Source organism: Saccopteryx leptura, chromosome 6 (assembly GCF_036850995.1).
Source record: "Saccopteryx leptura isolate mSacLep1 chromosome 6, mSacLep1_pri_phased_curated, whole genome shotgun sequence".
NCBI classification, from domain to species: domain Eukaryota; kingdom Metazoa; phylum Chordata; class Mammalia; order Chiroptera; family Emballonuridae; genus Saccopteryx; species Saccopteryx leptura.
In genome coordinates this window covers 63,459,747-63,487,079 of record NC_089508.1, presented here as the reverse complement: position 1 = coordinate 63,487,079, position 27,333 = coordinate 63,459,747, and positions in this window count along the sequence as shown.

The window sequence follows — 27,333 nt, the reverse complement described above, 5'->3', positions numbered from 1 at the left end:
CTGGCTCTTCTAAAGGTGAAATACATATTCCAAGAATTGATTTGGCTCCATCTCAAACAGGGTTGCCGTTTCAATTGAGACGTAGACAATTTCCTGTAAAATTTGCCTTTGCTATGACCATCAATAAGTGTCAGGGCCAAACGCTTAAGCGTGTTGGCATTTTTTTACCTGAGCCTGCATTTGGACACGGTCAATTTTATGTTGCCTGTATAAGAGTTCGTGAAAGAACGGACGTAAAATTAAAAATAATTGATGGTCCTCTGCAAGGCGAGCTTAAAAATGATGGAAAGATCTACACAAGAAATGTTGTGTACAAAGAGATCTTTGACATGTGAATTAACATTTTATTATTTAAATCACCTTTATTTATTGAGCTAGCGGTGGCTCTTAAGAAATGTACCACCAGTGGTTTCCTTCATTGCACTCTACTTTAAGCAATTAAGCAAGTAGAAGGGGGAAACCCCGTGAGGCAGTAAGCAAAGGGGCGTCCTCGCTGCCTGCCCTGGGTAATTCAGTTTGAATTAGCAGACACCTTTGCACAAATCATTTTAATTACAATTTATAATATCTAGAACAGCGGTCATTTTGTATGACCGCCGGGCTTTCTAGTTCTTCATAACCATCTATGTATTCTTTTTAATTTTATTGATTGATTTTAGTGAGAGAGGAAGGGAGTGAGAGAGAGACAGGAAAGTCGATCTGTTCCTGTGTGCACTCTGACCAGGCAACCTCTGCACTTTAGGACCATGCTCTAGCCAACCGGGCTATCCAGCCAGGGCACTTTCTTTCTTTTGACTAGAATAGACAATTTGGAGTTGACTGTAGAGTTAATAATTAGGAAATAAATCCCACATGATTTTTCAGGTTAAAGGTGAGAAAAAAGGAGAAAGATCACTGCTGGTACCTTGATGAAACATTATTTCTTCTGCAGAAGTAATTGCAGCTCACACGAGTGACTCAGGTTGGAACATGGGCTAGCAGAAAAAGAGTACCACGTGCTGCAGACAGAATGAGGTGAGAGGTCAGTTATATCGTTGGGATGAAGCAATCCTAGAATTTCCTGAATTCAAATATAATTTAGAATCAGATGAGAGGAAGAGGCTTTGGGCTGCCTGGCCTTTACCTAATTCTGTACCCCAACCCTCCCCTTTTTATAGCAGTTGTTTCCTTTTCTGATGTGATGACAATTGCTAACAATTGCATTGTGCCAGACACTCATCTAAATGTTTCACTTTTAACCCTCACAACACTCCTATGAGGTAGGCTTCCCATGTACAGATAAAGCAACTGATATGCAAAAGTCTTATGTAATTGCTTGAAGTCACACAGGAGGAAATTTAAGATTCTTCCCTTGGAGACTTGCCTGGGAGGATCTCTGCCCCATTCCTCAGGCTGTATCTATCTTCCAGTAAGCCCCCCTCTTGGAGAGACCGTGGCCACTGTGAGAGCCATGACAAATGGAGCACTGCCCCCCTCAGTAAACTCAGTGCTCTCTATGTATCCATTTTTAAACTTGAAATTGAAGCTTTAATTATATTAGTATTTTATTTTCCTACCATTGTTTCAGATTACTTAGCATTTTTTTAAATTTTAATTTATTGAGTTTACATAGATAAAAGTGTCCCATAGAATATATCTCCCTCTCCCTTCACCCCCGTGTTCCCCTTGATACGCCTTTTGCTCCCTCCCCCAAACACCCTCTCCCCTAACCTCCAGGATTTGCTGGCCTGCTCTCTTTGTCTCTGTGCTATGTATATATAATTTCACTAATCCCTTTCCCCTCTCTGATCCCATCCTCTCTTCCCCTTTCCCTCTGGTCCCTTTGATCCTGCCTCTGCCTCTATTCCATTTCTTAGTTCACATTGTTCATTGGATTCCTCATATGAGTGAGGTCATATGATATTTTTCTTTCTCGGTCTGGCTTATTTCACTTAACATAATAGTTTCCAGGTCCATCTATGTTGTCACAAAAGGTAAAATTTTCCCTTTTTTCATGGCCATGTAGTATTCCATTGTGTATATGTACCACCACTTTTTAATCCACTCATCCACTGATGGACATCTGGGCTGTTTCCAGATCTTGGCTATTGTAAACAATGCTGCAGTAAACATGGGTGTGATTCTTCTTTTGAATCATTGATTTGGGATTCTTAGGATATATTCCTAAAAGTGGGATAGCTGGGTCAAATGGCAGATCCATTTTTAGTTTAAAAAAATTTTTTTTAAAGATTTTATTCATTTAAGAGAGGGGAGAGAGAATGAGAGAATGAGAGAGAGAGAGAGAAGGGGAGGAGCAAGAAGCATCAACTCCCATATATGCCTCGACCAGGCAAGCCCAGGGATTTGAACCAGCAACCTCAGCATTTCAGGTTGATGCTTTATCCACTGCGCCACCACACATCAGGCTCCATTTTAAATTTTTTGATGAAACTTCATACTGTTTTCCACAGTGGCTGTACAAGTCTGCATTCCCACCAGCAGTGCAGGAGGGTTCCCTTTTCTGACACCCTCGCCAGCACTCATTGTGGTTTTAATTTTCATTTCTCTGATGATTAGTGATGTTGAACATTTTTTCATATGCCTATTGGCCATCTTTATGTCCTCTTTAGAGAAATGTCTATTCAGTTCTTTTGCTTAGTTTTTGATTGGATTATTTACCATCCTGGTGTTGAGTTTTACAGGTTCTTTATAAATTTTGGTTATTAACCCTTTATCAGACTTATTGTCGAAAATGTTCTCCCATTGTGTGGTTTGTCTTTTTATTTTGTTCATAGTGTCTTTAGCTGTGCAAAAGCTTTTTAGTTTGATATAGTCGCATTTGTTCATCTTGTCCTTTATTTCACTTGCCCTTGGGGATAAACCAGCAAATATTTATATATTGCTGCGAGAGATATCGGAGAACTTTCTGCCTATGTTTTCTTCCAAGATGTTTATGGTTTCATGACTTACATTTAAGTCTTTTATCCATTTTGAGTTTATTTTTGTGAATGGTGTAAGTTAGTGGTCTAGTTTCATTTTTTTGCATGTACCTGTCCAATTTTCCCAACACCATTTATTTAAGAGGCTGTCTTTACTCCATTGTATGCTCTTACCTCCTTTGTCAAATACCAATTGACCGTAGAATGGTTTATTTCTGGGTTTTCTTTTCTGTTCCATTGATCTGTATGCCTGTTCTTTTGCCAGTACCAAGCTATTTTGAGTACAATGGCCTTGTAGTATAACTTGATATCAGGGAGTATAATACCTCTCACTTTATTCTTCTTTTTCAAGATTGCTAAGGCTATTTGTGTTCTTTTTCGGTTCCATATAAATTTTTGAGATATGTGTTCTATATCTTTGAGGTATGTCATTGGTATTTTAATAGGAATTTGCATTGAATTTATAGATTGCTTTGGGTAGTATAGACATTTTAAATGATGTTTATTCTTCCTATTCATGAACACAGTATATGCTTCCACTTGTTTGTATCTTCCTTGATTTCTTTTCTAATTGTTTTATAATTTTCTGAGTACAAGTCTTTAACCTCCTTGGTTAAATTTGCTCCTAGGTACTTTATTTTTTTTGTTGCAATAATGAAGGGGATTGTTTCCTTAATCTCTCTTTCAGACAGTTCATTGTTGGTGTATAAAAATGCCATTGATTTCTGAATATTGATTTTATATTCTGCCACCTTGCCAAATTCATTTATCAGGTTCAGTAGTTTTTTTGACTGAGACTTTAGGGTTTTTTCTGTACAGTATCACGTCATTGGCAAATAATGAGAGTTTTACTTTTTCTTTTCCAATTTGGATGCCTTTTATTTCTTCTTCTTGTCTGATTGCTGTGGCTAGGACTTCCAGAACTATGTTGAATAAGAGTGGTGAAAGGGGGCACCCCTGCCTTGTTCCTGATCTTAAGGAGATTGCTTTTAATTTTTGCCCATTGAGTATGATGTTGGCTGTGGGCCTGTCATAGATGGCCTTTATCATGTTGAGGTATGTTCCCTGTATTCCCATTTTGCTGAGAGTTTTGATCATAAATGGGTGCTGGATTTTATCGAATGCTTTTTCTGCATCTATTGATATTATCATGTGGTTTTTCTCCTTCCTTTTTGTTTATGTGATGAATCACACTGATTGATTTGCAAATATTGTACCAGCCTTGCCTCCTCAGAATAAATCCCACTTGATCATGATGTATGATTTTTTTCATGTATTGTTGGATCTGGTTTGCTAGTATTTTGTTGAGAACTTTAGCATCTAAATTCATCAGGGATATTGGCCTATAGTTTTCTTTCTTTGTGTTGTCTTTGCCTGGTTTTGGAATCAGAAATATGTGCACCTCATAAAAAGAGCTTGGAAGTTTTCCTTCCTCTTGAATTTTTTGAAATAGCTGGAGAATGATAGGAGTTAGTTCTTCTTTGAATGTTTGGTAATATTTGCCTGTGAAGCCATCTGGCCCAGGGCTTTTGTTTGTTGGGAGTTTTTTGATAAGTGTTTTGATCTCATTTGTTATAATCAGTCTATTTAGGTTTTATGATTCTTCCAGATTGATTTAAAAAAATTTTTTTTTAATTTATTTTTTACAGAGACAGAGAGTGAGTCAGAGAGACTGATAGACAGACAGGAACGGAGAGAGATGAGAAGCATCAATCATTAGTTTTTCATTGCGCATTGCAACACCTTAGTTGTTCATTGATTGCTTTCTCATATGTGCCTTGACCGTGGGCCTTCAGCAGACCGAGTAACCCCTTGCTGGAGCCAGTGACCTTGGGTTCAAGCTGGTAGGATTTTGCTCAAACCAGATGAGCCTGCACTCAAGCTGGCGACCTTGGGGTCTCAAACCTGGGTCCTCTGTATCCCAGTCCAATGCTCTATCTACTGCGCCACCACCTGGTCAGGCCCAGATTGATTTTTGAAAGATTATATTTTTCAAGGAATTTGTCCATTTCACTTATGTTGTCTAATTTTTTAGCATACAGTTTTTTATAGTATTTTTTTTACAATCCTTTGTATTTCTGTTGTGTTCATTGTTACTTCTTCACCCTCATTTCTAATATTATTTATTTGAGTCTTTTCTCTTTTTTTCTTGGTGAGCCTGGCTAAGCGTTCATTGATCTTGTTTACTTTTTCAAAGAACCAGCTCTTGGTTTCATTGGTCCTCTGTATTGTTTTTTTAGTCTCTATGTCATTTATTTCTGCTCTAATCTTTATTATTTTCTTCCTTCTACTTCCTTTAGGCTTCACTTGCTGTTCTTTTACTAGTTCTTTTAGTTGCAGGATTAAGTTGTTTATTTGAGCTTTTTCTAGCTTCTTAAGGTTTGCCTGTAATGCTATGAACTTCCCTCTCAGGACTGCTTTTGCTGTGTCCCACAGATTTTGAGTTGTTGTATGCTCATTTTCATTTGCTTCAAGGAAATTTTTTATTTCTTCCTTGATTTTATTGTTGATCCATTCATTATTTAATACCATGCTGTTTAGTTTCCAAGTGTTTATATGTTTTTCAGTTTTTCTATTGTAGTTGATTTCTAGTTTCATGCCATTGTGGTCAGAGAAGATGCTTGATATGGTTTCAATCTTCTTAAATTTGTTGAGACTCATTTTATGACCTAATATTTGGTCTATCCTAGAGAATGTGCCATGCACACTTGAAAAGAATGTATATTCTGCTGCTTTAGGGTGAAAGGTTCTGAAGATATCTATTAAATCCAGTGGATTTAGTGTGTCCCTTAATTCTGCTGTTTCTTTGTTAATTTTCTTTCTTGAGGACCTATCCATTGATGTCAGCGGGGTATAGAAATCCCCTACTATTATAGTATTGCTATTGATCTCTTCCTTTATGTCCATCAAAATCTGTTTTATATATTTAGGTGCTCCTATATTAGGTGCATAGATACTTATAATGGTTATCTCTTCCTGTTGGATTGCTCCCTTTATCATTATGTAGTGACTGTCTTTATCCTTTACTATAGTCTTTGTTGTTGTTTTTGTTTGTTTGTTTGTTTGTTTTTTGTATTTTTCTGAAGCTGGAAACGGGGAGAAGAGACAGTCAGACAGACTCCCGCATGCGCCAGATCGGGATCCACCCGGCACGCCCACCAGGGGGCGACGCTCTGCCCTTCCGGGGCATCGCTCTGTTGTGACCAGAGCCACTCCAATGCCTGGGGCAGAGGCCAAGGAGCCATCCCCAGCGCCCGGGCCATCTTTGCTCCAATGGAGCCTCGGCTGCGAGAGGGGAAGAGAGAGACAGAGAGGAAGGAGAAGGGGAGGGGTGGAGAAGCAGATGGGTGCTTCTCCTGTGTGCCCTGGCCGGGAATCGAACCCGGGACTTCTGCATGCCAGGCCGACGCTCTACCACTGAGCCAACCGGCCAGGGCCAGTCTTTGTTTTAAAGTCTATTTTGTCAGATATAAGTATTGCTACTCCAGCTTTTTTTTTCTCTCCATTTGTATAAATACATTTTTCCATCCCTTCACTCTCACTCTATGTGTATCTTTTGTTCTGAGGTGAATTTTTTGTAGGCAGCATATGAATGGGTACTATTTTCTTATCTATTCAGCAGCCCTATGTCTTTTGATTGGAGCATTTAATCCATTTACATTTAAGGTTATTATAGATATGTAGTTGGTTATTGCCACTTAATTTTTTAAATCTACAGTCCTCTTTTACTATCATATATATTTTTTTCTTTCCTTTGCTCTGTTTACAACAGGCTTCTTAACTTTTCTTGCAGCATTGGTTTAGTTGTAATGAATTCCTTTAGTTTTCTGGTGGGTTTTTGTTGTTGTTGTTGTTTTGGTCTGGGAAGCTTTTTATTTCTCCTTCAATTTTAAATGATAACCTTGCTGTATAAGGAAGTCTTGGTTGTAGGTTCTTGTTTTGCATTACTTTGAATATTTCTTGCCATTCCCTTCTGGCTTCTAGTGTTTCTATTGAAAAGTTGGATGTCATCCTTATGGGGGCTTTTCTATAGGTAATTGATTAATTTTCTCTTGCAGCTTTTTGTATTCTTTCTTTATCTCTTAATTTTGGTATTTTAATTATGTTGTGTCTTGGTGTAGGCCTCTTTAGGTTCCTCTTTAATGGGACTCTCTGTGCTTCTTGAACTTGTGTGACTTTGTTCTTCATTAATTTAGGAAAGTTTTCACCTATAATTTCTTTAATCAGATCCTCTATTCCTTGTTTTTTCTCTTCTCCTTCAGGAACCCCTATGATGTGGATGTTGTTTCTCTTCATGTTGTCACAGAGCTCTCTTAGGGTTTCCTTACACTGTTTAAGCCTCTTTTCATTTTGCTGCTCTGCTTCCATGCTTTCATTTATCTTGTTTTCTAAATTGCTGATTCGAACCTTTGCTTCAATCAGCCTGCTTTTAATTCCTTCTAGTGTAATCTTCATTTATTGTATTTGTTACTTTTGACTGATTCTGTTTTATGATTTCAATGTACTTTTTGATGCTTGCTAACTTTTTATTTAGGTGCTCATTATGTCCATCCATTGTTGCTCTAAAATCTTTGAGCATCCTAGCAATCATTATTTTAAATTCTGCATCGGTAATTTGGTTACTTCCATCTCATTCAGTTCTTTTTCTGGGGATTTCTCTTGTTGATTCATTTGGGTTGCTTTTCTCTGTCTTCCCACTTTTTTATGTGTATAGAGGAGTACCTTTGGGTGTGCTGTTTGAACAGCTAACTGAGTCTAGGGCCGTGATGGCGAGCCTTTTTATAAAAACCACCCACTTTTGCAGTGCTGGTCAACCTGGTCCCTCCCGCCCACCAGTGGACGTTCCAGCTTTCATGGTGGGTGGTAACGGAACAACCAAATGGCGCCACAATTGGCCCAGCATGAAAGCTGGAATGCCCACTAGTGGGCAGGAGGGGCCAGGTTGACCAGCACTGCAAACATGGATGGTTTTTATAAAAAGGTTAGCCATCACGGGTCTAGGGTTTAAGTTTTCTGCTTCTGGCTATCGGTTGTGTTGGTTCTAGATCTTCTTGGGTTGGCATCATCTATTATTCATTATCTTCTTTGGGCTACTTGTCATTAGCTACTGCTCTTTTTTCTGTTTCTGTGGGTGGTTTCTATGCCTAGGTAGTGTGGTAGGGACCAACCTGTTTATAAGGATCAGTTTCCTCCTGCTTAGAGCTGTCAGCAGCTCCATACAAGCTGCAAGCTCTGAAATATTTGTCTCTGCTTTTCAGTTGTTCCAGCTGCCCTTGCAGCTGCCTTATCTACCAGAGCCCTCAGATTCAGTGACTCAGTGTGGCTTCTTCTAGGTAACTTGGTTATAGTAGAGTCCTCTTCATTTTGTCTAAAGTTGGTTTTTCATGATGGTTGTTCTTAAATTAAGTTGTATTCCAGTTTGGTTCTGGTATGTGGCTGCTGCAATGTCTGCCTACTTCATGGTCATCGTGCAATCTCCCCAATAGCTTAGTATTTTAAGATCGCCTTTAGTGTTTTACCAGGAAAGAGTCACCACCTAAGATTTTCCCCAATCTTTTTAGGATTTAAAGAGTGGGATTACTTATTTATTGGAGTTTTAACGTTGTTTTAAGATAAAGGCAAATGGTCAAGTCTTAATAACTTTTCATAGCTCATTATTTCACTCTGGATTTAATACCAATATTTATATAAGCAGGAGATCAGAAAAAACATTCAAGAAAAATAGTGGTGCAATGATTATCCTCAGGTGTCACACAAGTCAGAATCCATATGCTCTTTTTTTTTTTTTTTTTTTACAGAGACAGAGAGAGAGTCAGAGAGAGGGATAGATAGGGACAGACAGACAGGAATGGAGAGAGATGAGAAGCATCAATCATTAGTTTTTTGTTGCGACACCTTAGTTTTTCATTGATTGCTTTCTCATATGTGCCTTGACCATTGGGCTACAGAAGACTGAGTAACCCCTGGCTCAAGCCAGTGACCTTGGCTCAAACCAGATGAGCCCAGACTCAAGCTGGTGACCTCGGGGTCTTGAACCTGGGTCTTCCGCATCCCAGTTCAACGCTCTATCCACTGTGCCACCACCTGGTTAGGCATCCATATGTTTTTACTTCACACCATAATATAGGAACTGAGAGAACAGTAAACATGTGACAATCCTGGAACCCATATTAATTACGTATTCCATTAAGCCTTGGGTATTTTGGTGTTACTATTCTACGTGATAGCTACACCAATTTAGACTACATGTTTCTACTAGCAACTTGCTAGGAAAGCAAGGAGCACAGAGTGAGTACATATTGATTGCCCAAACTCATTACCTGGATCCCAGGTGCTGAGGACAGGCTTCCTCTTAGACAAGAATGGAATTAAATATTCAAAGTTAATGCTGGCCTGAGGCTCTTTTACTACTTCAGTTTACTCTTAACAGAGAGTTCAACTCTTGCTCTCACCTGTTCCTGGAATTACTAGAACGTTTCAGAGGTTAAAGTCAAGAGCTTTTAAGCTTACCTATAGTGCAGAGTCACTGTCCTGTTAGGGTCTTTGGCAAGTGCTAATTCAAGGTTCTTCTCTTATCTATCAAGACTTAACCTCTGTTTAAAAAAAGACAAGCCATACCTTACTATAATAGGATAGACAGAATTTTTCTATTAGAATATAACTTCTAATTAAATGAGAAGTATGATTTATAATAACATATATACAAAGAATCCAACATAACTGATGCTTCAATTATTGGTTATTTGAACACTAATTCCTATTGAAAGAGGAGAAACCAGAAGAATGCATAAGAGGGGGGCCTGCAATGTCTGGGGTCTTCTGCTCCAGCCTATGACCTCAATGTTCAGAACTGAGGGAGCAAGGGCAGACAGAAATTTTTGAAAAATAACAAATCACAGCTGTAGACCTTGGTTGTTATCAGTTCCCTGAAATGAACTTGCAGTTTCAGAGAGAAGAATAAGTAATATAAGTCAAGGACAGACCCTCTGGCCTCCTCTTACCCTCTCCCCTCCTGGAGACACAAAAGTCATGTAGGCCTGCAGACAAAGAAGTCATAGAAATCAGGCACTTGTCATGTGAAAGCTAAAGCTGTAAAGGTATATAAGATTCAGGAAAGCCAACTTTGGAGAGTTTGTGACTTGGTGCCTGTTAGGTCACACTGCACCACCAGCTAATAAATCCTCTTCCTCCAGCCCGTTGTCTGAGTGTCTTGTCCTCTGGGAGTCGCTTCCTTTGTTCGTGCAACAAAGTTTCTGGTGCATTGACCGGGGAGTGTGGAGGAGAGATGTCCACAATTGGCAAACTTTGGGTGCCCCCATTGAGGAGCACCCAAGCCACCCTGCAGATGCAGCCTACTGAGCACTCGCCAGGGATTTCCCTGTGTGGGTGCCTCCACAGGAATGAGGAGGAGATCGCCTTTGTCCATTCCAGCAAGGATCAGACAATGAAGGAATGGAAGAATAGGGGCGTGTCTCAGGTATGGTAAGGCATGCTGGACAAGGGTAGCTAGCTGAGGTCTTGCCCCGCTTTGGGAAGAAGGGAGGACTGATCACCCTCCGAAGAACAGGTCAGGAGTGGTGAGAGGCTGTGTGAAAGAGAGTGAGTGTGTAGTGAATGAGACGGACATTGGGAGAGGGTTCTGACTCCCGTAGGGCCAAAGCGAGTATTCAGTCCTGAACTGCAGGTCTGTAGGATGCATCATATGGCTAACAGGCAGAATTGCATGCTTATGGTTTACATCAGCTTGCCATAAGCCAAGACGGTCCAATATCTCTGCAAGGAGAGTAGCCAGTGACAGATGAAGCGAGTGGCATCCCCTCCAAATTCCTCCTGTTGTTTTTTCAATCCTTCCATGTGACGTGACTGTTGTATGTCGTGGGAGGTATGGGAGGTTCATGGGGAAAACCCACTCCCTTGGCCACAATAATCAAGAATTTTAAGAAAGGGTTCTCGGGAGATTCACAAGTCACCATGTCCCCAGGGAAATTAAGAACCTTGTGTGAATTGAAATGGCCCACGTTTGGGTTGGGCGGCCAGCAGAAGGGATCTTGGGTAGGTCTATTGTGCATAAAGTGTGGCAGGCAGTCACTGGAGATCCAGGCCACCTCAACCAGTTTCCTTATATAGGCACTTGGCTTACTCCAGTGCTGCTGCTTCCTCCTTGGCTCAGAGGTCAGGCATACACTGTACTAGTAGCAAAGTCAGGGAGACATTCTGCCCAATGCAAGAAGCAGCTGCCATCACCAGCACCAGCAATCTCAGTCTCTAGTGAACCAGAAGAAGTAGCAGAAACCTTGCCCCCCCCCCACCTTTGCACATACCAGCAAGGCTTTACCCTTCCATAGCTGGCCCCTTGTCCAACCTAGAGACTGCCATAGACTCAGGCCCATCATCACCAGGCTCATTGAGCTCCAGCATGGGCTTGCCTGAGCCGGAGACACCCCCCACTGCCTTGCCAGAGCCAGGCCTGAACTCACCACCCCTGGCTGGGAGGTTATGCTTAAAGACAGTATCCGGTGTGCAGTTGCCTCTGAGAGAAGTGAGAAACACAGTAATAGAGAGGGGCACTTGGTGGAATGGCAGGTACTAGTGTACCAACCTTTTACCACCACTGATTTCCTCAGTCAGAAGCACCATGCTCCCTTTTATACAGAAAAGCCTCAGCCCTGGCCGGATAGCTTAGTTGGTTAGAGCATCATTCTAAAGCTCAGAGGTTGCTGGTTCAGTCCTTGATCAGGGCACATACAGAAAGAGATGGATGTTTCTGTCTCTTTCTCTCTCTCCCTTCCTCTCTCTTTAAAATAAATAAATAAATAAATAAATAAAGCCTCAGTCCTTGATAGATCTCATGCAATCCATATTCCAAACTCACAGTCCTACGGGGCGGATTGCCATCAGTTACTCCTGGCTCTGTTCAACACAGAGGAGAGGTGCCCAGTAATCCAGGCAGCAACTAAGTGACTAGAGGAAAATGCCCCTGAGGAACATCAGAACCCTGGGAGTCTGCGCAGGCCCAGTTGCCAGGAGAAGATCCTAAGTGGGACCCAAATGATGAAGAGGGCCTGAGACGGCTCAAGAGATACAGGGAGGCCCTCCCTTAAGGTTTACAAAGGAGGGGCCAGAGAGCCACTAACATTAACAAAGTGGCTAAGACTTTGCAAAGGAAGGATGAGAGTCTGGGTGATTTTTATGAGAGGTTTTGCGAGGCCTTCAGGATATTGTTCCTTTTGATCCAGAAAGTCCAGAAAACCAGAGGATGGTTAATATGTGTTTTGTCAGCCAGAGTGCAGGAGACATAAAAAGAAATTCCAAAAGCTAGATGGCTTTGCGGGAATGAATACCTCCCAGCTTCTAGAAGTAGCCAATAAAGTGTATGTTAACAGAGAGGCTGAAAGCAGAAGGGAAGAGGGTCGCTGAATGAAAAGGAAGGCTGGCTGACCTCATAGCTGCTGCCCTCAGCCAGAGGAATCCCCACCCATTCCAACACGGAAGAAGGCAGGTGAGGGGAAGAAGAGGCAGTCAGCCCCGCCCCCGGCGATGTGATCCGGTGCTATCTGTAGGGAAACGGGTCGTTGGAAGAATGAGTGTCCCAACCGGAACAAGAGGGAGGTAACCTTGCCGGCTGCTGCCAAGGAGGAGGGCACACTATACAATGTAGCTGGAGACTCCTGGTTCTGCTGAGGTCTTCCGGACTCAGGAGCTCTGGATGAGTCCATGGTCTGCATGACGGTAGTGCCATCATCCTCCCATAGAGTGGACATCGTAGGGGCCACTGGAGTACAGGCTGAACAGGCGTTCTGCCTGCCCTGCAAGTGCACCCTAGGAGGTCTATGCCTGACTGCCACTGCCCCTGCTGGGATGTGATCTGCTGAGCACATGAAGGGCTACTCTATCTTTTGTTGACAATCGGCAGCTAGACTTGCAGGTACCGAAGCCTAGGATTGTTTTAACCTTAACCGTTCCCAGAGAGGAGAAGTGGAGGATTTTCAGCACCTAACCTGAGAAAGTACCTAGCCAGAAGGTGACACAGAGGTGGCCCAGATTCTGGGCTAAGGACAATCCTCCTGGGCTGGCTATAAACCAAGTGCCAGTGTGTTGGGCAGATAAAATATATTATGCTCACTTCGTTAAAGATGGCGCTACCCACATGGAGGCCGTTGCCCAGGTGATATTAATGTGTGTTGGGGGCGGGCTGTGGGCAGGCAGGATCCTTGTAGCCTGGGGCTTGGTTTTAGGACTAAGCCTTTCCCACCCTTTTTGATGTGGGGTGGTACAATCCAATCATGCCTCAGAGAAGTGACTTTGTATTAGAGACTTCCCTGTTTTGTATATTGGATTAAGGGTTATGAATCTACACTATAAAGTGGGGGCAAAATGGGAGCTTGCGCTCTTGGTTCCTGAGATTATCATTAGAGCAGAGAGCAGAGAGAGGCCACGTGGAGGAGGCCAGGAGAAGCAGCCAAGATGGCGGAGTGTTGAGTGAGAAGCCAGTTTGTGCAGAGTTTGTGCAGGGAGAAGGAAGGAGATGGGGAACAGAGGTGAATAAGTCTGGTGAGCTAGAAACCTTTGATTCTAGGAAACTCGGATAAGTCAGTAGCTTTGTGAGCACTGAATGTGAGTGGGTTTTGGAGCCCAGTGTGTGTTTTTACTTGCCCGCCGGGTGCAAGCTAGGATTAAAGATGTTGGCCCATCAGTTTTTGTCTCCGTTGTTTCTTTACCGACTGTCTGAATCCAATGTGAACCTGCATAGGCCAGGCTGCTGTGATGATGGCCTGGGATACTGGCTTTACACAGTGTGAATAGAGTTAAAGCCTGGGGCTAAGCCTGTCAGCCAGAGACAGTACCCAATTCCCCGAGAGGTCCTGGAAGGAATCCAGGTGCATTTTCAGAGGCTCAAGGAGCATCCTCCCATGCCCGTTGCCTTGGAACACTCCCTTACTCCCTGTCAGGAAACCAGGAACCAACGACCACTGACTGGGACAGGACCCCCAAGAGCAGTAAACCAGGCAGCAGTAACTCTGCACCCAACAGCACCAAACCCCTAAATCCTCCTCAGCTTCCTCCCTGCTCAAGCCTCCTGGTTCACTTACTTGGACTTAAGTAAGTGAACCAGGAGTGATGTCTTCTTCAGTATAAAATTAGCTCCAGAGAGCCGTGAGCTGTTTGCCTTCCAGTGGGAAGATCTGTCTATAGGAGCGAAGGTGCAGCACACCAAGACTCGACTTCCACAGGGTTTAAGAACTCCCCCACCATCTTTGGGGAGCCCTTGTGCATGACCACCAGTCGTTTCCAGTACAGGACATTGGATGTGACCTCCTCCAGTATATACATGACTTGTTGCTGGTCCACAAGACTCTCCAAGGATGCGCCCGAGGAATAGATGAGTTCTTATGTCATCTAAAGAAAAATGGATATAAGGTCTCTGATAAAAAGGCCCAGATCTGTCAGAGGCAAGTAAAGTATTTGGGATTCATTCTCCAGCAGGGGGAGAGGAGGCTAGGGGTGGAGCAGAAGCAAGTTGTTCAGAACATCCCAGTCCCCACCACTGGGAGACAGGTCAGAGATTTCCCGGGTGCAGTAGGATTCTGCCGTTTGTGGAGCCCCAACTTTGTAGTACTAGCAAGACCCCTCCATGAGGTCACAAAGGGCGGAGAGAAGGAACCCATGGAGTGGGGGCCCGATCAGGACTGTGCTTTTCAGACTCTCAAAAAGGAACTGCAAGTTGCCCCAGCACCAGCACTAAGACTTCCTGATCTAGCAAAACCTTTTGTGCTGTACGTCTCTGAAAAAAGCAAGATGGTGGTAGGAGTGTTAACCCAGGATCTAAGGTCCTGGCCTAGACAGGTTGCCGACCTTCCAAATAATTAGATGGGGTTGCTCAAGCCTGCCCCCCATGCCTAAGAGCATTGGCAGCTACAGCTGTGTTAGTAGAAGAGGCAGACAGATTGACTTTAGGACAAGACTTGAAGGTGCAAGGGCCACATGTTGTAATGACTCTGATGAATGCCAAAGGGCAGCATTGGCTCACCAATGCCCGCCTCACTCGATACCAGAGCTTACCATGTGAAAACCCAAGACTGGTAATAGAAGTGTGTACCACTTTAAATCCAGCTATGCTACTCCCGGGGCAGGAGGGAGGACCACGGCATGATTGCTTAGAGGTGCTTGATTCAGTATATCCAAGCAGGCCGGACTTGCTACACCAGCTCCTGAGGGACCCAGACCGGGAGCTGTATGTGGACGGAAGCAGCTCCGTCAATTCAAGGGGAGAGAGGCAGGCAGGGTATGCAGTAGTAACTGACAGAGATGGTGGAGGCGCAGCCTCTTCCCCAAGCACCTCCTCTCAATGAGCAGAATTGATTGCCCTGACTCGGGCCTTGGAGCTCAGTGAAGGAAAAAGAGCAAACATCTTTACTGACTCCCATTTTGCCTTTCTTACTCTCCAAGTACATGGGCAATACACAGAAAGAGAGCTCCTGACTGCCAGAGGAAAAAATCCAGGAGAAGTCCTCCAGCTCCTGGAAGCAGTCTGGAAGCCAAAACAGGTAGCAGTGATTCACTGCCGAGGGCATCCGAAGGGAGGAGCAATAGAAGCCCAGGGGAATGCCAGAGCAGATGCTGAGGCAAAGAGGGCCTCCACTCTGCCCTATCACGAGGCCACCATAACCCTCTCGTCCTGTGGGAACTGGACCTTGAGCCTAAATACTTCGAAGGAGAGAGAAGGTGGACAGAAAAAGAAGGGGCAAAAGAACTAAAGGATGGCTGGATGTAACTGCCAGATGGTAGAGTTGTAGCTCCCCACCTTTTAGGACCAGCAGTAGTCCTGGCTCTGCACACTGCTACTCACTTAGGACAAGAAAAGACAGAAAAGCTGCTAGAGAGATTTTTCTACATCCTCTCTGTCGGGCAGATAAAATATATTATGCTCACTTTGTTAAAGATGGTACTGCCCACGTGGAAGCCTGTCGCCCAGATGATGGTATTGGTTGCCCTTCTTGCTTCGGATGGGCATGATTATATTAATATGTGTTGGGGGCGGGCTGTGGGCAAGCAGGATCCTTGTAGCCTAGGGCTTGGTTTTGGGACTAAACCTTTCCCACCCTTTTTGATGTGGGGTGGTGCACTCTCATGAGGAATCCCATTATGCCTCAGATAAGTGACTTTGTATCAGAGACTTCCTTGTTTGTATATTGGATTAAAGGTTTTGATTTCTACACTATAAAGTGGGGCAGACCAGGAGCTTGTTTTCTCGATTCCTGAGATTAGCATTAGAGAAGAGCAGAGAGCAGAGAAAGGCCACGTGGAGGAAGCCAGGAGAAGCAGCCAAGATGGTGGAGTGCTGAGGGAGAGGCCAGTTTGTGCAGAGTTTGTGCAGGGAGAAGGAAGGAGATGGGGAACAGAGGTGAATAAGTCTGGTGAGCTAGGAACCTTTGATTCTAGGAAACTCAGATAAGTCAGTAGCACTGAATGAGTGGGTTTTGGAGCCCAGTGTGTGTTTTTACTTACCCGCCGAGTGCAAACTAGGATTACAGTTAATGGCCCACCAGTACTTGGCTCTATTGTTTCATTACCATCTGTCCGAATCCAATGCGAACCTGCATGGGCCAGGTGGCTGTGATGGTGGCCGTACTTCCTGGCCTTACACCCTCCTAGCAACTCTGGCTGAGGAAATCAGCCTGCACTGCCCAATTTGCCAACAGAACAATGCAAAACTAAGGCTAAGGTGGTTGAGGATCTTATAAAGAAGATGACAAAATTAGCACACTTGCTAGTACACGTATGCCATGGACGGAAGCCATAGTACAGCAACAAACCACACCACATATATATAATTATTTTGATCATTACTATCAAATGCTTCCTCAGGGTCCAGATGGGGAAAGTGAGACCCTGGCATAGGAAAACCTTCTGGAGTCTCAAAGTGGAGAATGAGTAGGGTAGGGCACTAGGGCTGAATAAGTTAAAGATTAACAAACCACAGCTAGGCAGTTCCTCTACCAGCTTCCTGAAACTGCTCACGACACAAAGCAAGAAAGACAGGATATGTAAATAGCTAGGACAAACGGTCCGAAACACCCCCCCCCCCCATACCTCCTTGCCTCCTGGAGATTTAAAGAGCACCAGGATCTGCAGACAAAGAAATCACGCGCCATTCATGTGAAAGCTGTAAAGGTGAATAAGATTCAGGAACGCCAGTTTTGGAGAGCTCGTGACTTGGTGCCTATTAGGCCACACTGCTCTGCTGGCTAATAAATCCTCTTCCTCCAGCATGTTGTCTCAGCATCGTTGTCCTCCAGGAGGCAGTTCCTTTGTTCCAGCAACAGCATGAAGCAAAATCATAGAGCAACTCGGGCTTCACATGTGGAAGCTTAGGGGATATTTGGAAAGGCTAGAGTTGTTACCAGTTCAAGGTTCAAGTGTCAGACACTTCAAAAAAAGGCCAATATTCAAAATGTCAGAGTTTGGAGTGAAGAAAGGTTTATTGATTGAGAAAGCACCAGCTCAAGAAGATAGGGGTGGGACCTCATAGACTTCCCAAGTCTATCTTAACAAACCCCAGAATTCAGGCGTCTTTTATGTAAGTAAGGGAAGGGAGGAGAGGCAGGACAAGAGCTGTGTGACATCTAGGACCAACAAGGGTCCAAGGAAAAATCCGAAATCTCTAAATACATCTCTTTGTTCTCAGTCAAGTCACTGAGCCCTGCTGATCTGATTGGTCTTGAGGCTGGGCAAATTTTTGCCAAAAGTTCGAGCCTCCAGCAGAATTCCCCTGATAATGAGCATATCTATAGCGCTATTCACCTGAAGGCCATGGGTGAACTGCGTGCTACAATTAAGACAAGTCAGAGCATTTCACTCTAGAACAGGCACCGGAGAAAGAGGCAGGATTTTACCTTGAGATCTGGGGGACATGCTAGTGATTCACAAGCCCAGCAGACCTTGGAGGCCTGAGGAGCAGAAAGGAAACGCGGGGCCACACTGGTAGGGAAACAAAAAAGAAAACAACAACAACACTGGCTGGGGAGAGCCTCAGCTGAGGCAGTGCTCACAGCCCTTCCTCGGCTGCAGTCCGAAGACAACCTGCCTCTACCAGAGAGAAGAGCAACGGCCTGAAAAGACAGTGGACCACATTGTTGACATGAAGCTAGAGTCCCCACGTACAACTCTAGAGGTGGGTGGTGGTGATATAGGTACAGACTAGCAAGCCAACTTGACTTGAAGTAACTGCGGAGCTAAAGCCAGCCCTGCACATACAGACTAGGATAAAAGTGGTACACTAGGGCTGAGCATTGCGCAACTGGCACCCCTCTACTCGAGGGCCCCCACCCATTGCCTGCCTGAAGCTAATGCTCCATCAAGGGAGGCTCTGTCTACATCACGGCTGAAGCTTCCTAAGAGGTGGGGCCAGTGGGAGAGTGAAGGAAAGCTCGATTAAGGGATGGATGGGAGGATTTTGCTTCAGACCAAGGCCACCTAGGTAAGCCTAGAGGACTTGCAAAGAGAGGTAGAAAACAGTCTACACAGAGGCCTTCTTCGAAGTAGAAACACCGAGAGGAGAGTAAATGTCTTTGTGGCAACTATGGATAACTCAGAAGAAATGAATTTGGAATTTTGGGTGACACTTAGAAAATTATATTTTTGATACTTGGAAATTTTTAACCAAGATTTGTTTTCCTTCCAAAATTATACTTGTTGCCCAATGATTCTTCACTCATTAGAATGGTATTCATTGCTTCAAGGGAAAGCCTAGTTAGCTAGAACAAAGAAGGCGATTGAAAGGCCGAAAAATACAGTGTGTATGTGTGTGTGTGTGTGTGTGTGTGTGTGTGTGCATGCATGTGCGTGTGTATCTGTGTAGTCTGTGTTTAACTCAGAGCATGCACAATTGCCTGAAACCAAGCACATAAAACAAAGTTTAGAGTCATAATGGTTCAGATGGAAAGAAATGTAAATTTCTTCCAACAAAAATAGAAGCAACCTGTCTTTTTCTACATATTCAACATTACATCCTGCCCCTTTAAAGTAACTCAGATATCTTTAATTTAAAACCTCATCTCTTTTGGAAAAATAGATGAAGAGTGGCTGTAGGGCCAGTGGCTGCCACCATCGTGGCTACGCAGGTTCATACTGGGTTCGGGAAGACGGTAAAGAAACAGTGGAGCCAAAACATGGTGGGCCATTCCGTTTATTAATGTCTTCCATCGGCCGATGAGCAAACAGACAGAAAAATCACTTTCCTTTCCTTCAGTGCTCCCAAAGCCCTGTCACATTTTCCAGTTTCACAACCAGGAGAATCTTCTCCAGTTCCTCCTAGAATCAAAGGCCCCACAAACCTCAGTAGGGCTCCCAAAGCCCCTCAGCTCTGGTTCCAAAGTTGCACTTCTCTTCTGCAAAACTGGCTTCTTCTTCTTCAGCACTCTGCATTCTCTCTGCTCTCCCTGCAAAACTGTTTGGGTCCCCAAAGACCCCCCTAGAGCAAACATTAGTAAAACAATGGCCCCTCCCAAGCAGGAATGCAATCTGCAATTTGCAGTCAACTGCCCTGCTCTGAGGGCAAGCACACATGAGGCTGCCCAGCGCCATTTTTTTTCCAAATAAAAGTGAGCAAACTCAAAAAATATAAATTTTACAAACACATTTGCCCAACAGTGCCAGAATAGGCCACCCCTAAATATGCCACTCTGGGATAAGAATTATTTTGAGCTAAAGGCTATGGACGAAAAAAATTAAAGACGAGGCCACAAACTAAACCTGACAAGCTCAATTGAGCCCTGCACAATGGCCCTGAGAACTCAGAGACCTGCAGTAAACACTCAGGATGGTCTAAATCAAACCTTTCTAGCTAAAAGCAGTTTAAGGTTGGTAGTCATATCCTAGGGAGATATTCTCTCTCCAAAGATCCATGCTTACTTTCACTCAAGCCTGTCTGTTGTCTTTTGCATATATGATAATGTACCTGTTAACATGCCTTTGGAATGTGAGGGTCATGTTTTTTTTTTCTCAGGCCAGACATCGCACCACAGCAGGAGCCAACAGACCCCCTCATTGTTATTGTTATGTAAACCATTAGCTGTTAACTGTCTTGTTCTTGCCCATGTAACAGAAGCTTCAACATATACACTTTACTTTGTACCCAACCCCAGAGACTTCCCCACTTTGCCTTGTCCCACCTCCCTAGTCTATCACCAATTCCATGTAACCTTTAACCTTTCCCCCTTTGATTCTGATGTATAAAATAAGTCGTAAAACCACCATTTTCCGGAGCACTTTCTCAATCCGTTGAGACTTTGCTTCCTGGCAATTGTCAACAGCTTGGCTCAAATAACCTCATAAAAAAATTATTACAGTTTGGAAGTTGTTTTACGTTGATAAGGCATTTGAGAAGAAACAGATATAAGAAAAGTCCTGGGGATGCAATGTACAGCATGGTGACAGTAGTTAATACTGTCTCGTTGGTCAAATAAGTTTGTAAAATGATATATATGTTTGCTCGCTTATAGTTTGCATTGAGTGTGGGGGACAGTCTGTAAGTAGGCCGGGTCATTATAGCCTGAGGCTTAGTTTTAAGACTAAGCTTTTCCCCACACCCTTGACTGTTGTATGATGTGGGGTGGTGCACTCTCATGAGGAATCCCATTATGCCTCAGATAAGTGACTTTGTATCAGAGACTTCCTTGTTTGTATATTAGATTAAAGGTTTTGATTTCTACACTATAAAATGGGGGCAGACCAGGAGCTTGCTCTCTCAGTTCCTGAGATTAGCATTAGTGGAGAGAGCAGAGAGGAGAGCAGAGAAAAGGACACATGGATGAGAAGAGAAGTAGCCAAGATGGCAGAGTGCTGAGGGAGAAGCCAGTCTGTGCAGAGAGAAGGAGATGGGGAACAGAGGTGAATAAGGCTGATGAGGCCTGACCTATGGTGGCGCAGTGGATAAAGCGTCGACCTGGAAATGCTGAGGTCGCCGGTTCGAAACCCTGGGCTTGCCTGGTCAAGGCACATATGGGAGTTGATGGTTCCAGCTCCTCCCCCCTTTTCTCTCTCTGTCTCTCTCTCTCCTCTCTGTCTCTCCTCTCTAAAATGAATAAATAAAATTAAAAAAAAAATAAGGCTGGTGAGGTAGAAACTTTGATTCTAGGAAACTCAGATAAATCAGTGGTTTGGGGAGCTCTGAATGGAAAGGGAAGTGTTTTCCCACTGTGTGTATTTCTTGCCTGCCGGGTACAAGCTAGGATTAAAGGTAATGGCCCACCAGTTCTTGGCTCTGTTGTTTTATTACCGTCTGTCTGACTCAAATGCAAACCTGCATTGGCCAGACGGCTGTGATGGTGGCCATGGATACTGGCTTTACATTTGGCATAGTCTGTGGCAGGATTTGATACAGATGAGTATGGAGCCACCACCACCCTAGAGAGGTGGAGTAGAGGACTGGCTGCTGTTATGGTTCCCCATGGCTGTCCTTTCGGGGGCCGTAGGCTGGCTGAGTTTTACAGCCATGCGTGAGGAAACCAAGACCTCTGTGGAAGAGGCTGCCCAGGACCTGCAAACGGATCAGTGGAAAGAGTTGGAACAAACATGAGAGAAATAAATGTCAACCCTGGAGCTGGAGCAAGCACCAGAGGAGGCCAACTAGGTTTACAAGATTCTCCTGGAAATGGAGCAGCCGCTGGAGAAGGAATCACAGGTTCGTGAGTTGCAGCTTGCCCTGGCCGTTGTGGAGGGCCAGCAGCGGCAGGAGGCCAGGGCTGAGGCCGGCAGCAGGAGTTAATGTTTCCAGTTCCTCTTTGGAGGATGAGGAGAATCAGGCTGGAGTTGCAATCCACAGTCTCCAGAAGATGAGAGCCCAGCACCAGGGAGTACTTACTATGTCCCTGGTAGGTCTGCAATTTTGGGACATAGGGGTGAATGCCATCAAGCCCTCCAGAGCCGAGATGGAAATGCCAACTGCCATTGCCATGTCCTCCTCTTTGGGACAGTGTAAGACCTGCCAGGATGGCAGGGATGAGGGGGGTGGCTGAGGCCCCATGTGCGTGGACTGATTCCTGGACTATAACCGGAGTGAGCACTGGCTCCTTTGCTGGATGGACTTAACGGATTTTGGACAATGTGAAATACCCTGATGGGGGTGGGGCATGGCTTAGCTGGAGGCCCTTCCCCTGCCCCAGGAAGCTTTTCCCATGGCTAGAAAGAAGTCCGAGTACATTTTGAGCTTTGGGCAAAGTGCTCAGAAACTGGTGAAGTGTATCTTTGTAATTGTTGAATTGTATGATTTGTCATGTTGTTGTAATTTGTGTAATGTGTCTAATTTCCTTGTGCAGGTATACCTGTGCTTTAGATTGTGAAGTGAGCAAAAGGGGTGAAATGTTGGTCAAATAAGTTTGTAAATTGATATATATGTTTGCTCGCTTATAGTTTGCATTGGGTGTGGGGGACAGGCTGTAAGCAGGCAGGGTCATTATAGCCTGAGGCTTAGTTTTAAGACTAAGCTTTTCCCCACACCTTTGACTGTTGTATGATGTGGGTGGTGCACTCTTATGAGGAATCCCATTATGCCTCAGATAAGTGACTTTGTATCAGAGACTTCCTTGTTTGTATATTAGATTAAAGGTTTTGATTTCTACACTATAAAACGGGGGCAGACCAGGAGCTTGCTCTCTCAGTTCCTGAGATTAGCATTAGAGGAGAGAGCAGAGAAAGGAGGGCAGAGAAAAGGCCACGTGGATGAAAGGAGAAGTTGTCAAGATGGCAGAGTGCTGAGGGAGAAGCCAGTTTGTGCAGAGTTTGTGCAGAGAGAAGGAGATGGGGAACAAAGATGAATAAGGCTGGTGAGGTAGAAACCTTTGATTCTAGGAAACCTGGATAAGTCAGTGGTTTTGGGAGCCCTGAATGGAAAGGGAAGTATTTTCCCACTGTGTGTATTTCTTGCTAGCCGGGTACAAGCTAGGATTAAAGCTAATGGCCACCAGTTATTGGCTTTGTTGTTTCATTACCATCTGTCTGAATCAAATGCGAATCTGCATGGGCCAGGCGGCTGTGATGGTGGCTGTGGCTACTGGCTTTACACTTGTGTATTTGAAAGTTACTAGGAGAGTGGATCTTGAAAGTTTTCATCACAAATAATAAATTTTGTAACCATGTGTGGTGATGGATGTTAACTAGACTTATTGTGGTGATCACTTCAATATATACAAAAATCAAATCATTATGTCATATACCTGAAACTAATACGTTATCTCACCTAAACCTCAAAAAAATATTTTAAAATGCTATTTGTCTACTGTTGGGCAAATGAGTTTGTAAAATTTGTATTTTTTAGTTTGCTCACTTTTATTTGAAAAAAATGGCGCTGGGCAGCCAGGTGTGTGCTTGCCCTCAGAGCAGGGCAGTTGACTGCAAATTGCAGATTGCATTCCTGCTTGGGAGGGGCCATCATTTTGCTAATATTTGCTGGAGGAGGGGTCTTTGTGGGCTCCAGTCAGTTTTGCAGGGAGAGCAGAGAGAATACAGAGTGCTGTACAAGAAGCCAGTTTGTGCAGATGGGGAACCAGAGCTGAGGGGCTTTGGGAGCCCTACTGAGGTTTGTGGGGGCCTTTGATTCTAGGAGAAACCTGAGAAGATTCTCCTGGTTGTGAAACCAGAAAATTTGTCAGGGCTTTGGGAGCGCTGAATGAGAGGGAAGTAGTTTTCACTGTGTGTTTGCTTGTCCACCAGTGAGAGACTTTAATAAAGGAATGGCCCACCATTTTTTGGCTCCACTTTTGTTTATTTTTTTAAATTTTTTTTTATTATTTATTTTTATTTTTTTACAGAGACAGAGAGTCAGAGGGATAGACAGGAACGGAGAGATGAGAAGTATCAATCATTAGTTTTTTGTTGCGTGTTGCGACACCTTAGTTGTTCATTGATTGCTTTCTCATATGTGCCTTGACCGTGGAGCTACAGTAGACCGAGTAACCCCTTGCTCAAGCCAGCGACCTTGGGTCCAAGCTGGTGAGCTTTGCTCAAACCAGATGAGCCCGCGCTCAAGCTGGCGACCTCAGGGTCTTGAACCTGGATCTTCTGCATCCCAGTCCGACGCTCTATCCACTGCACCACCACCTGGTCAGGCTCCACTGTTTCTTTACTGTCTGCCCAAATCCAATGTGAAGCTGCATGGCCATGATGACGGCAGCCACTATGAAGTAGAAGTAGAAGAAGAAGAAGAAGAAGAAGAAGAAGAAGCAGCTCTGATGAGGTAGCTGAGTTGGTTGGATCATTGTCCTAATATGCCAAGGTTGTGGGTTGATCTCCAGTCAGGGCCCATACCAAGAATCAAACAATGAATGCATAGATAAGTGGAACAACAAATCGATGTTTCTCTCTCTCTCTTTTTCTCTTCCTTCTTCTCTCTCTAAAATCAATCAATAAAATTTTTTTTGATTAAAAATAAAGGTTCCCTAGCCTCCTGCTATTTGCCTAAAAGCAGGACATAAATGTGCACAGGTGTCCCACCTTTCATCTCTCCTAGGAAGGACAAAATTAATCATGGGAATCTTTAGACCATATCAACCCAGAAATGGCACCAGCAGAATCCACGTAACAGATTTGATGGCCTAGCCTTTATCTTCCACTCATTTCCCACAATTTGCAACCCTGGAGATTCAAAGTCCTGTTCCTTTGTCTTGTTACTTCTCTAAAATGTATTGTTCTTTGCTAAGATACTATATAAACTAAAGTTTTAGTGTTACTTGCATGACGTACATGTTAATAAACTTGTTCATTTTCTCTTGTTAATCTGCCTTTTGTTATAGGAGCCTCAGCTGAGAGAACTTAGAAGGGTAGAAGATAATTTTTTTTTTTCACACCTAGTAACCAATTCAGGATTCAAATGTAGTTCATTCAAAGTCAAACTCCATGTGTAGTCCTTATTAACTCTTCCTACCCTTTGCTGTGCTCTGAGTACAGGTGGCAGGTGGCACAAAGCCAGCATTGTGCTTTGGAGGGGAGTGACCTCTGTAGTTTGCTGGCCTAAAGTGACCCCTTGTTCAGCTAAGATGCCTTCGTCTCAGTTGTGTGCACCACGAGCCATCACTTGTTTAGATGCATGTGGTCCTTGCCGTGGCCTCCTGCTTGAGGTGCACGCTCTGTTCAACTGGGACGCAGTCCTTCCCCAGGCACCCCCTTGTAGCAGTTGTGCATCCTGTACGGAGGCAAGTGCTCTTTGGATTTTGTCCAGGAATCACATAATCCCAGAAAATCCACGGAAAACTATAATCACAGACTCTTTCTGCGCCTACACACCGCACATCACCATTGCTATTCTATTATCACAGTGTTGATGTAGGGCATTCTTCAAGGTGATGTACTTCCAAATTTCCAGACCAAAAACAGTGCATGAATCCCCTTTTTTGGGACTTCCAGGTTTGAGGTTCTTGATACCACCTATCCCCATTCACAGAGCTCGAGAACCCTGCCCTCCTCAGCCTTTTCTCCTTCCAAGCCAGGAAGAGTTTTGATGGCCTTTTTGTGTGACAGGAAACTCCCATGACCTCATGTCCTATACCCTATGGTTTATATTAAAAACTCTAAACTTAGCCTTCCATGCTTTGAATTTAGAGATTTAAAGAGAATGTTTTAGAAGTTGAAAACAAAACAGAGCAAAGCCCTGTTCTATTTCAAATGACTGGTCCTTGTAAGTGGTGTGAGGATCCTGGCTTGTTTGCCCTCCAGTTCCTTCCTGCCCTGTCCCTGGCTGGCCTACCCTCTGGTGGTGGCTGATGTCGGCAGGTCCCTTTGGCCGCTGGCTCTGGCTGGCTTCAGCCGCTGGGTATCACTAGCAGGAGATGGGGCCGGGGTGTGAAGGGGGAATTCTGAGCTTTTCTCTCATTCTCGTGGTCTCTAGCAGGAGCTTCCAAATTCGACTGTGGAACCAGCTTCCTGCAGTCACAGTCCCCTCCCTCCGTCTTTCCAGCCTTTCTGATGTTCATTTCCGGGTGACTCTACTGTCCTCTTTGGTTGCTCACCTCCTCCATCTCTTGTGAATCCAATTACTTACACTAATTTTCCTCTGATTTAAGTTCTTAAAGGGGTTTCTGTTTGCTTGGTGAGGCCCTAATTACATCCCCGGCTTTCAAGACTCTTGCTTTTGAAATGGGCTTCAAGTGTTAAATAATGACTGTGCATTCTGGTTGTTAAAATCCTAATCCTTCTTAAAGCAAACAGGCTAAAAATGAAGGAGAAAGTCGTGGTCAAAGAAGTAAAAAAATTATAAAACACATTAATATATTTCAAAATATCTCACCACTAAAGCATGCACAGTTACTGTGCATTCATTGTATTATTACTTCAGTAGACATTTTCGCTGCCCCTGTATACTTATGGGCAAAGTTCTCAGGTGTTCCAATAATCCTATGATCTTCCTTGGGTCCTACACTACATATCTTACATTTTACTTATAGTAGATTGTACCCCATTTATTAGCAAGTCACACAACCCACTCGACTTAATGAAGTAATGACATAAATGCCTGGTTGTAATAAAATCAGTTTCCAGCAGGAAAGAGTGTTAGAACATCAGTGTGTAATGACTGGTAGCCACCAGTCCAACAAAATATACTAAAATCTGTAGATCAAAGTGGGCACACACAGATCACCCAAATCAGATGTCTGTGGGGCCAGAGAGACGGTGTGAATGGGAAAGCAGATCCTGTGCATTACAAAGGGGAGCAGTGGCATCACGGGAACTGGAGAGTAGGTGAACAGGGAGGTGGTCCCTTCCCAGCTCCAGCTGATCACGCCGTGTGAGCATGAGGACCTCTCGTTAGGAAATTTTACAATATTTGAAGACAGAAATCTAGATAGCATGTGAAAATCTCATAGTTTGTACAGTAGTATCAACTAACTAAAAAAATTTAAAAATGTTGCCTGACCTGTGGTAGCACAGTGGATGAAACATCGACCTGGAACGCTGAGGTTGTCTGTTCGAAACCCTGGGCCTGCCCGGTCAAGCCAACATGCAAGATGCAACTACGAGTTGATGTTTCCTGCTTCTCCATCTCCTGATTTTTCTCTGTTTCTGTCTCCTCTGTCTAAAATCAAGAAATAAAGTAATTTTTAAAAATTTAAATGTTGTATAAACTCAACAGAAATGTCTAGTGCTAGATAGGAACCTAGTTTGCAACCTGTTTGCAAAGACATTATACTTTGGACCAATATACATTATGTGTTCAAATAATGATTCCTCAGTTCTATTCTTTTGAATATTCTCATCTGTATTGGTCTAGAATTAAGAAAGGTATATAAATATAATATAAATATAATATAAATGTTTTTCTTAATTCTAGACCAAAATATTTTTATTTTTTATTTTATTTTATTTTTTATTTTTTTAAATATGAGCAGCAGGCATGAGACGTGCCCTGTAACTCCATTACCGCCCC